General features: G+C 45.6%; 1 protein-coding gene across 1 annotated transcript in view; it reads right to left on the minus strand.

The window, feature by feature from the left end:
- The window catches only part of kidins220a (kinase D-interacting substrate 220a), a 94,576-nt gene extending 84,815 nt beyond the window's left edge, over window positions 1-9,761 (minus strand). Inside the window, exon 1 of the mRNA XM_084144373.1 lies at window positions 9,642-9,761. The gene's annotated coding sequence lies outside the window, so the exon portion shown is untranslated. The remainder of the gene's footprint in view (window positions 1-9,641) is intronic.
- Between the last annotated feature and the right edge of the window lie 2,410 nt (window positions 9,762-12,171).

The following is a 12,171-nucleotide window of genomic DNA, read 5'->3' on the forward strand; positions in this document are numbered from 1 at the left end:
GTGCACCTTGTGCTGGGGATAATAAAAGGCCATATAAAAAAATGTGTGCACAAAATTTGAGAGAAATACGCTTTTTGTGCATATGGAAGATTTCTGGGATATTTTATTTCAGCTCATGAAAAATTAGACCAACACTTTACATGTTGCGTTTATATTTTTGTTCAGTATAGATAAATGTGTGGGCCTTGTGTTCGAATTTTTATTTTTATTTTCATTTGAGTACTGGAAAAAAAATATGCCCATCCCTTATAACTGTAGGCTATGCCCCCAGTACCCTGTCCCTGAACCAACGATGTTGAACCCATTCATGCTTCTGACAATCTGAACTAATGAGGAATTACAGTATGTTTTCCAGACCTAGTAGAGGAATAATGAGAGCAAAGCAGTCACCGCGGCTAGGTTAGACTATAAGACAAAAAATACAGCCCATAACAATACTGAGATGAGCTCCATCATTGAAGGCAAAGAATAGGCCTGAGGCTTGTTAAAACAAAGATTAGCTAGCTACTTAATTGGCAGTTATGGACGTACACAGCACTCCAATTTCTGCTGCTTAGGCTAGGCTATGTCAGGATGTGCTGTGCCTTCTTAACTTGGTCTATTGAACAAGGGCAGGGTCTAGGCTTAAAATGCCAATTTCCTTTTACTGTCAGCGATTCTTATGGTCCAATGCTTCAGTCTGAGGCAAAGGGGATAGTAGCAGAAGGCCTCAGCCTACATAGCATGATTTAGTTGAAAAATATTCAAAACAAATGAGATGGGGAAACCTTTCAAGGATTGGCTAAGTGGAGACTGATTGTTTGCGCCGTCTACTTGCAGAATTATGCGGTATGTCCAATGACAAAAAAATCTGAAATGTGCCTAATTTTATACAATATTATGAATTTCACCCAACAACAACACTTAAGACAAAAAAAGCTGAAAACGCCTTCATTAGCAACGCAGCCTGAAAATGTATATCTAAACAGATAGGCTAATAAAATTATTCATTAAAGTTTTATATAATTAATTAATTAATTATTTAGCCTATACATAATATATCAATACCTGCAAAAATCTATTATGATCCTTAGATAGGCCTTAATTATTTTTCAACATCATAAATCCATGTAACAAAAAATTAAACACAGCTTGTAATATGATTGTAAGAAAGAAGCATATTTTGAAAACCAGTAGCTACGTTGGTCTGTCACCAAAGAGCAGAAATGGGAAATTGAATCAGTCAAATAGGCTTATCTATTCAAATCTCAATTATTTTCCTATATGCCTACATATAATCTAAGAAAGTATGGTAAGGCTAGCAGTTAACAGGCTTTGATAAAAATAAAATAGGTCTATGATTTATTTTCTCTCATATCAGATTATTCACACAACCTGAGCAGAGCCTTTGTTTACAGTTGAGGCACCATGAACCCGCTGACACACCCTCATGTGTCTCAGAGGCAGCACAGCCGCTATCAGCACAAAAGAATGGACAATGAGTGACCAGACAACAATCAATGAGCCTCAAGGATTCTCTGTACAGAGTATTGATTGAGGGGGTTCAAAACTTCACCTCATCCCCCACCACTTCAAAACAGAAACCAACAAAGAAACACCAAGAAATAGAAGCTAAGTAGACTAAATAGCCTTAGTATTACACAGGCCTCACAAATAGCAATGAGCAAAGTCCAATAATTAACAAAGAACTGAATGGCTTACCTTTATGGAAAATGTTAATTTGACTGCACTGAATGGCAATAGCTGTACTTCAATTACTGTCCCTCACCCACACTGACTGAGTATCAACAAGCGCTGCCTAGGCTCCACATCCCTCCCTGACTATCATGAATAATGGATGAGCAGGCAGAGCAATGCCCCAACCCCTCTCCAACACAATAGAGACACACGGAAACATTACCATACATTAAATGCTTTCCTGTTCCATCAACATAGCTGTATGGGTACAGGCTTAAGATGTCAATGTAGGTACATCTATGCCTAATTGTTTGGTGTAGAAAAAAACGAATTAACATAGATAATGAGAAAGTGTAATGAGCATTCATTGTCACTGAATCCATCCTTTCCCTGCTTTAAAAAGCTGATGTTTCAACAATGAAACATGGTAAAATACTAATGAATCAATGCATATTACTTTCTGATGCACAATTACTAAAAAGGTAAAATTAGGTCTAGGTTCAAATACCACATGAAGGACAAGATAAAGACTCTCTACCCACATGTATGTGCAGGCATAAGCTACGGACAATGAACACACACAATTGCATTTTATCTATGGCAATTTGAATGCACCGAGATACTGTGACGAGATACTGAGGCCCATTGTCATGCCATTCATCCGCTGCCATCACCTCATGTTTCAGCATGATAATGCACGGCCCCATGTCGCAAGGATCTGTACACAATTCCTGGAAGCTGAAAATGTTCCAGTTCTTCCATGGCCTGCATACTCACCAGACATGTCACCCATTGAGCATGTTCGGGATACTCTGGATCGACGTGTCAGACAGCGTGTTCCAGTTCCTGCCAATATCCAGCAACTTAGCACAGCCATTGAAGAGGAGTGGGAAAACATTCCACAGGCCACTATCAACAGCCTGATTAACTCTATGCGAAGGAGATGTGTCGCACTGCACGAGGCAAATTGTGGTCACACCAGATACTTTCCTGATCCATGCCCCTTCTTTATTTAAGGCATCTGTGACCAACAGATGCATATCTGTATTTGTCACGACTTCCTCCGAAGCTGCCTCCTCTCCTTGTTCGGGCAGGCTGGTTGACATGGCCATCCGGTTGGACCACCTGCTGGCTTGCAGAGGACGTCCGAAAGCTGCCCGCTGCCCGTTTCACCCCAACCCCCCATCCCCCCAACCCGGATGACGTTCCAATGGAGCTGGGTGGTGCAGCGATCCGGGAGAGCAGAAGACAACAGCTCCAGTGTCACTCTTGTGGCACGAGAGGACATTCTACTGCACCCTGTCGTCAGCGTTCTTTTGGGTCTGGAGGCGGCAGGCAGGGCACTCTCGCGTCACCCCAGGTAGCAAAAACCCACACTCGTTCCGAGCCCTCTGCTGCGCACTTTACCATACACGTCCACTTCCCTGATTTCCCGGTAGTTCCCCAGTGGAAGGCGCTGGTCGATTCAGGCGCAGTTGGGAAATGTATGGACAGGTCGTTAGCTCATAGTCTAGGTATTACTTTGGTTCCCCTCTCCATTCCACTGCCCATCAAAGCACTTGACAGTCGACCATTAGGGTCAGGGTTCGTTAGGGAAGTTACAGCACCAGTCACAATGGTTACGCAAGAGAGCAAGTCTCCTGATTTCCCTGTTGTGTTGGGTCTTCTCTGGTTAGCACTACACAACCCCACCTTTACATGGCCGCAGAGGGTTCTCACGGGGTGGTCGCGAGAGTGTCAGGGTAGTTGTCTAGCTGTTTCCATAGGTGCAACCACGGTGGAAAGTCCAGACACTACCTCCACCGTGCGCATTCCCCCCGAATACCTCAATTTGGCGCACGTGTTTTCCAAAACGCAGGCGACCAAATTACCACCTCATCGGGCGGGGGATTGCGCGATAAACCTCCGGGTAGACACTGTGCCTCCCAGGAGTCATGTATATCCCCTGTCACAGGCTGAAACGGAGGCGATGGAGACATACGTCTCCGAGTCCCTGGGCCAGGGGTTCATACATCCCTCCACTTCGCCCGCCTCCTCAAGTTTCTTTTTTGTGAAGAAGAAAGACGGAGGTCTGCGCCCTTGCATTGATTACCGAGCACTTAACAAGGGGACAATTCGTTATAGTTATCCTCTACCCCTCATTCCATCTGTAATCGAGTCAATGCATGGGGCGCGCTTCTTCACAAAATTAGATCTCAGGAGTGCGTACAACCTGGTGCTTATCTGAGAGGGGGACGAATGGAAGACAGCATTCAGCACAACCACGGGGCATTACGAATACCTGGTGATGCCGTACGTTTTGATGAATGCTCCATCAGTCTTCCAGTCCTTTGTGAATGAGGTGTTTCGGGACATGCTTAGTCGCGGTGTAGTGGTCTACATCGATGACATTCTGGTGTATTCCGCTACGCGCGCCGAGCATGTGTCCCTGGTTCGCAAAGTGCTGGGCCAACTCTTTGAACATGACCTTTATGCCAAGGCAGAAAAGTGTCTGTTTTTCCAACAGTCCGTCTCCTCGGATACCGCATCACCCCCTCAGGTGTGGAGATGGAGGGAGACCGCATTTCAGCCGTGCATAATTGGCCGACTACAACCACAGTAAAGGACGTGCAGCGCTTTATTGGCTTTGCCAACTACTATCTGAGGTTTATCCGGGGCTTTGGCAAGGTCGCAGCTCCCATCACCTCTCTGTTGAAGGGTGGGCCGTCCCGGCTCCGCTAGTCTGCTGAGGCAGACAGGGCTTTCAGCAACCTGAGGGCTCTGTTCACATCAGCCCCGGTACTGGCCCATCCCGATCCATCTTTACCGTTCGTAGTGGAGGTGGATGCGTCCGAGGTAGGGATAGGCGCTGTCCTATCTCAACGCTCAGGCACGCCACCCAAGCTCCGCCCCTGTGCCTTCTTCTCCAATAAGCTCAGCCCGGCGGAGCAGAACTACGACGTTGGTAATTGGGAGCTGTTGGCTGTTGTCAGAGCCCTGACCGTGTGGAGGCACTGGCTCGAGGGGGAAAAACACCCTTTCCTCGTCTGGACTGACCATCGTAACCTGGAGTACATCCGGGCAGCGAGGAGGCTGAACCCTCGCCAGGCCAGGTGGGCCCTGTTCTTCACCCAGTTTGATTTTACACTGTCCTACATACCGGGTACAAAGAACGTGAAGGCAGACGCACTGTCACGGCTGTACGACACAGAGGAGAGGCCCATACACAACACCCCCATTCTCCCGGCCTCCTGCATTGTGGCGCCGGTAGTGTGGGCGGTGGACGCGGACATAGAGCGGGCGTTACGCACAGAGCCATCTCCACCTCAGTTCCCAGCTGGGCTGCGGTATGTGCAGTCTCTTGTCTGTGACTGTCTGATCTATTGGGCACACACGTCCCCCTCCTCTGGTCACCCAGGTATCGGCCGTACAGTGCGCTGCCTGACCGGAAAGTACTGGTGGCCTACCTTGGCTAAGGACGTGAGGGTGTATGTCTCCTCCTGCTCAGTGTGCGCCCAGAGTAAGGCACCTAGGCACATCCCAGCGGGTATGTTACATCCCTTACCAGTTCCACAACGGCCATGGTCCCACTTGTGTCTTGACTTTCTCACTGATCTTCCCCTCTCTCAGGGTAACACCACCATCCTGGTCGTTGTGGACCCCTTTTCTAAACCTACCACCTCCTTCCTCTGCCCAGTCTCCCCACGGCCCTGCAGACTGCGGAGGCCCTGTTTACTCACGTCTTCCAGCACTACGGGGTGCCAGAGGACATAGTGTCTGACCGGGGTCCCCAGTTTACATCCAGGGTCTGGAAGGCGTTCATGGAACGTCTGGGGGTCTCGGTCAGCCTGACCTCTGGGTTTCACCCCGAGACTAATGGGCAGGTGGAATGGGTGAGTCAGGATGTGGGTAGGTTCCTGCGGTCCTACTGCCAGGACCGGCAGGGGGAGTGGTCGGTGTTCTTGCCATGGGCCGAATATGCCCAGAACTCTCTCCGCCACTCCTCCACTAACCTATCGCCATTTCAATGTGTTTTAGGTTATCAGCCGGTTCTGGCACCGTGGCATTAGAGCCAGACCGAAGCTCCTGTGGTGGATGACTGGTTTCAGCGTGCGGAGGAGACATGGAACGCTGCTCACATCCACTTCCAGCGCGCCGTCAGAAGGCCAACACTGACCGCCACCGCAGTGAGGCCCCCGTCTTTGTACCGGGTGATCGGGTCTGGCTCTCGACCTGGAACCTGCCCCTCCGCCTGCCCTGCCGGAAGCTGAGCCCATGGTTTGTGGGGCCGTTCAAAGTCCTGAGGAGAATAAACAAGGTTACCTATAGGTTACTACTCTCTCCAGATTACCGTATTAACCCCTCGTTCCATGTGTCTCTCCTCAGGCCGGTGGTGGCTGGTCTGCTCCAGGAGTCTGAGGTGCGGGAGGTCCCTCCGCCACCTCTGGACATCGAGGGGGCCCCGGCATACTCTGTCCGTTCCATCCTGGATTCGAGTCGTCGGTGGGGGGCCTTCAGTACCTCGTGGAGTGGGAGGGGTACAGTCCGGAGGAGCGGTGCTGGGTCCCGTTGAGAGATATCCTCGATCCCTCCCTGTTGCGGGATTTCCACCGTCGCCATCCGGCTCGCCCTGCTCCACGTCCTCCTGGCCTTCCCAGAGGCCGGTGTCGTTACGCTGCTGGAGCTGCGCGTCAAGGGGGGGGGGGGGGTACTGTCACGACTTCCTCCGAAGCTGCCTCCTCTCCTTGTTCGGGCAGGCTTCGGCGTTTGTCGTCACCGGCCTTCTAGCCACTGCCGCTCCTCATCTCATCATTCCATTTGTTTTGTCTTGTTTATTACACACACCTGGTTCATATCCCATCATCAGTACCTGTATACAGTGGGGAGAACAAGTATTTGATACACTGCCGATTTTGCAGGTTCTCCTACTTACAAAGCATGTAGAGGTCTGTCATTTTTATCATAGGTACACTTCAACTGTGAGAGACGGAATCTAAAACAAAAATCCAGAAAATCACATTGTATGATTTTTAAGTAATTAATTTGCATTTTATTGCATGACATAAGTATTTGATCACCTACCAACCAGTAAGAATTCCGGCTCTCACAGACCTGTTAGTTTTTCTTTAAGAAGCCCTCCTGTTCTCCACTCATTACCTGTATTTACTGCACCTGTTTGAACTCGTTACCTGTATAAAAGACACCTGTCCACACACTCAATCAAACAGACTCCAACCTCTCCACAATGGTCAAGACCAGAGAGCTGTGTAAGGACATCAGGGATAAAATTGTAGACCTGCACAAGGCTGGGATGGGCTACAGGACAATAGGCAAGCAGCTTGGTGAGAAGGCAACAAATGTTGGCGCTTTTATTCGAAAATGGAAGAAGTTCAAGATGACGGTCAATCACCCTCGGTCTGGGGCTCCATGCAAGATCTCACCTCATGAGGAAGGTGAGGCATCAGCCCAGAACTACACGGCAGGACCTGGTTAATGACCTGAAGAGAGCTGGGACCACAGTCTCAAAGAAAACCATTAGTAACACACTACGCCGTCATGGATTAAAATCCTGCAGTGCACGCAAGGTCCCCCTGCTCAAGCCAGCGCATGTCCAGGCCCGTCTGAAGTTTGCCAATGATCATCTGGATGATCCAGAGGAGGAATGGGAGAAGTTCATGTGGTCTGATGAGACATAAATAGAGCTTTTTGGTCTAAACTCCACTCGCCGTGTTTGTAGGAAGAAGAAGGATGAGTACAACCCCAAGAACACCATCCCAACCGTGAAGCATGGAGGTGGAAACATCATTCTTTGGGGATGCTTTTCTGCAAAGGGGACAGGACGACTGCACCGTATTGAGGGGAGGATGGATGGGGCCATGTATCACGAGATCTTGGCCAACAACCTCCTTCCCTCAGTAAGAGCATTGAAGATGGGTCGTGGCTGGGTCTTCCAGCATGACAACGACCCGAAACACACAGCCAGGGCAACTAAGGAGTGGCTCCGTAAGAAGCATCTCAAGGTCCTGGAGTGGCCTAGCCAGTCTCCAGACCTGAACCCAATAGAAAATCTTTGGAGGGAGCGGAAAGTCTGTATTGCCCAGCGACAGCCCCGAAACCTGAAGGATCTGGAGAAGGTCTGTATGGAGGAGTGGGCCAAAATCCCTGCTGCAGTGTGTGCAAACCTGGTCAAGACCTACAGAAACGTATGATCTCTGTAATTGCAAACAAAGGTTTCTGTACCAAATATTAAGTTCTGCTTTTCTGATGTATCAAATACTTATGTCATGCAATAAAATGCAAATTAATTACTTAAAAATCATACAATGTGATTTTCTGGATTTTTGTTTTAGATTCCGTCTCTCACAGTTGAAGTGTACCTATGATAAAAATGACAGACCTCTACATGCTTTGTAAGAAGGAAAACCTGCAAAATCGGCAGTGTATCAAATACTTGTTCTCCCCACTGTAAGTGTTCCCTCTGCCCCCTTGTCTTTGTGTGTGATTGTTTATTGTGGAGGTTAATATAGCTCGGTGTATCTCTTTTGTATTGTGTATCGCCGGGATATTCACCCGTGTGCCTTGTTGTTTTCCAGTGCGCCGTATTTCCGCACTGGAGTGATTTACGCATTGTTGCGTACCGCTGTGTTACGGAATAAACCATTGATTCTGTGATTTACTGTGCCTGACTCCTTCAAAATCACACACCACAGTATTCCCAGTCATGTGAACTCCATAAATTAGGGCCTAATTTATTTATTTATATTGACTGATTTCCTTATATGAACTGTAACTCAGTAAAAACTTTGAAATTGTTGCATGTTGCATTTATATTTTTGTTCAGTGTAGTTCCAGGATCTCTAAATTCAACCAGTCAGCTCGTTATAGCCTGTCTGCCTGTCATGTGGGGGTGAAACTGCTGATGATATATTTCCATGGGAGGTGTTGCTCACAGGGTCTTATTTTTGGAAGAGAAAAGGCACAAGGGTCAAACAGCTTAGAATGGAAATGTTTCTGAATGCAATAGCCTAGGTACAGAGTTAATGTTTCTTCATTTTGCACCTAGCCTAAATTACCTAATAGTCCATTGGGTCAAGATGTAACATAGCTTTGATGCAACCAAGATACTTTTGATATTGTGCTGGCATCGAAGCTAGGTGTAACATAGAAATGATGAATCATAGGCTATAATGGGTGACTAAATATTCCAATGTACAGTAGCTCCATGACATGTGCATGTCATGACTGACTTCTAAAGATAGCCAGCCAACTCTTCAGATTTTTCTAAATACATGTAATGAGCTGGTTACTGTCAGTGGTATAAAGTACTTAAGTACAAATACTTTAAAGTACTACTTAAGTCGTTTTTTGGGGTGTCTGTGCATTACTTTACTATTTATATTTTTGACATCTTTTACTTCACTACATTCCTAAAGAAAATAATGTACTTTTTACTCCATACATTTTCCATGACACCCAAAAGTACTCCTTACATTTTGAATGCTTAGCAGGACAGGAAAATATCCCAATTCACGCACTTATCAAGAGAACATCCCTGGTCATCCCTACTGCCTCTGATCTGGCAGACTCACTAAACGCACATACTTCGTTTGTAAATGATGTCTGAGTGTTGGAGTGTGCCCCTGGCAAAAAAAAACAAGAAAATGGTGCAGTCTGGTTTGCTTTATGTAAGGATTTTGAAATTATTTATACTTTTACTTTTGATACTGAAGTATATTCAAAACCAAGTAATATTTTACTGGGTAACTTTCATTTGAGTCCTTTTCTATTAAGGTATCTTTACATTTACTCAAGTATGACTATTGGGTACTTTTTCCACCACTGGTTACTGTTACAGTTTGTGCACAATAAGCTGTCACAATGTTGTTAGAGGAGGTGCTTCTTTCGAATACGAATGTGACATTTATTTTCTCACTCCTCTCTAACATATACAGTCAAAATGTTGAATAAACTTCCTTTGAACTTACTTTACCTGTTGTACGCTGATTTCGTCCTTATTCGGGTGGAAATATGAGACAAGGTCATTTTAACTGAAATGACTTCCAAACGCGGGTCTCTATGTGCCTGTCCCGCGCGGTGGACGCGTCTTACACCCATAAAACCTTGCGGTCAAACACGGAAAAGGTTCCAATCGTCTTTCCACCATTCATTTTTCACATAGTGCATTTTACAAACACTTCAAATTAAGTACCTGCTTGGTGTAGGATTAATTTGGCGTGACGTTTTGATAACCGTGTAATTATCTATCGAACAAGGTGAGTTTGATCAATTTATTCGCCTCAATTTACTCTCAAAGATTCGAAATGCTAATTAGTAACAGAGAAGACCTCAGCAAGACTACAAATTCTTGCACGTCATCTACATTACATTTTAGTCATTTAGCAGACGCTCTTATCCAGAGCGACTTACATGAGCAATTAGGGTTAAGTGCCTTGCTTAAGGGCACATCGACAGATTTTTCACCTAGTCGGCTCGGGGATTAGAACCAGCGACCTTTCGGTTACTGGCACAACACTCTTACCCACTAAGCTACCTGCCGCCGTCATCTCTAGCCAACACAGTTAGCTACCGTTCACCAGCGCGATCAGATACCTTTTTTCCCCTTTCCATGATGAATCCATGTGCTGTATTGAAATGAAGTGTTGAACTTCTTACGTCCCCTTTATCTGTCTTAGCAAGGCACATACTACACTTTAGCTAGCTAGTTAGCAGAGCAGTAGATCAAAAAAGTATTTTGACTTACTTAGCCTAGATCATTGTTTGTACAGTATGTCGACTTTGGTGACTAGTTCAGACCTTTTGGCATTTGTCAAGGATCAGCATAAGAACATTAAAAGGGGAGACCACGAAGTCTGGCCATACCGAGAAGTGCAGCTATAGTGATGGGGCAATTTAAAGGTTTGGTCAGGGCCAGCATGAGGGATAAAGTTTTCTCCTGTGTCAATGAGTGTAGCTGTTAAGTTTGATCATTTTAGCAATACAATGTGTTATATACAGCTGTCAACATTCTACAAGGAAAGAGCCAATCAATTATATAATCATTAACCAGATTACCCCAGATACCAGACTTACCATACCAGTCAAAAGTTTGGACACACGTACTCATTCCAGGGTTTTTCTTAATTTTGACTATTTTCTACATTGTAGAATAATAGTGAAGACATCAAAACTATGAATTAATACTTGGAATCATGTAGTAACCAAAAAAAGTGTTAAACAAATCAAAATAAATTTTATATTTGAGATTCTTCAAAGTAACCCTTTGCATTGATGACAGCTTTGCACACTCTTGGCATTCTCTCAACCAGCTTCATGAGGTAGTCACCTGTAATGCATTTCAATTAACAGGTGTGCCTTGTTAAAAGTTAATTTGAGGAATTGCTCAAATAAGCAAAGAGAAACGACAGGCCATCATTACTTTAAGACATGAAGTTCAGTCAATCCGGAACATTTCAAGAACTTTGAAAGTTTCTTCAACTGCAGTCGCAAAAACCATCAAGCGCTATGATGAAACTGGCTCTCATGAGGACCACCACAGGAAAGGAAGACCCAGAGTTACCTCTGCTGCAGAGGATAAGTTCATTAATGTTACCAGTCTCAGAAATTGCAGCCCAAATAAATGCTTCACAGAGTTCAAGTAACAGACACATCTCAACATCAACTGTTCAGAGGAGAATCAGGCCTTCATGGTCGAATTGCTGCAAAGAAACCATTACTAAAGGACACCAATAAGAAGAAGAGACTTGCTTGGGCCAAGAAACACGAGCAATGGACATGAGACCGGAAATGTGTCCTTTGGTCTGATGAGTCCAAATTTGAGATTTCTGGTTCCAACCGCCATGTCTTTGTGAGACGTGAAGCCACCGTGAAGCATGGAGGAGGAGGTGTGATGGTGCTTTGCTGGTGACACTATCAGTGATTTATTTAGAATTCAAAAGGCATCTGGTTTGCGCTTAGTGGGACTATCATTTGTTTTTCAACAGGACAATGACCCAACACACCTCCAGGCTGTGTAAGGGCTATTTGACCAAGAAGGAGAGTGATGGAGTGCTGCATCAGATGACCTGGTCTCCACAATCACCCGACCTCAACCCAATTGAGATGGTTTGGGATGAGTTGGACCGCAGAGTGAAGGAAAAGCAGCCAACAAGTGCTCAGCATATGTGGGAACTCCTTCAAGACTGTTGGAAAAGCATTCCAGGTGAAGCTGGTTGAGAGAATGCCAAGAGTGTGCAAAGCTGTCATCAAGGCAAAGTGTAGCTACTTGGAAGAATCTAAAATATATTTTGATTTAACACTTTTTTTGGTTACTACATGATTGCACATGTGTTATTTTATAGTTTTGATGTCTTCGCTATTATTCTACAATGTAGAAAATAGTTTTTAAATAATAAAGAAAAACCCTTGAATGAGTAGGTGTTCTAAAACCTTTGACCGGTAGTGTAGTACTCCACACTCACATTCCAACCAAAAGAGCAAAAGAAGGAGAGTGAGAAC

Source organism: Coregonus lavaretus (genome assembly GCF_964263955.1).
Source record: "Coregonus lavaretus genome assembly, chromosome: 27".
Taxonomy (NCBI): Eukaryota; Metazoa; Chordata; class Actinopteri; order Salmoniformes; family Salmonidae; genus Coregonus; species Coregonus lavaretus.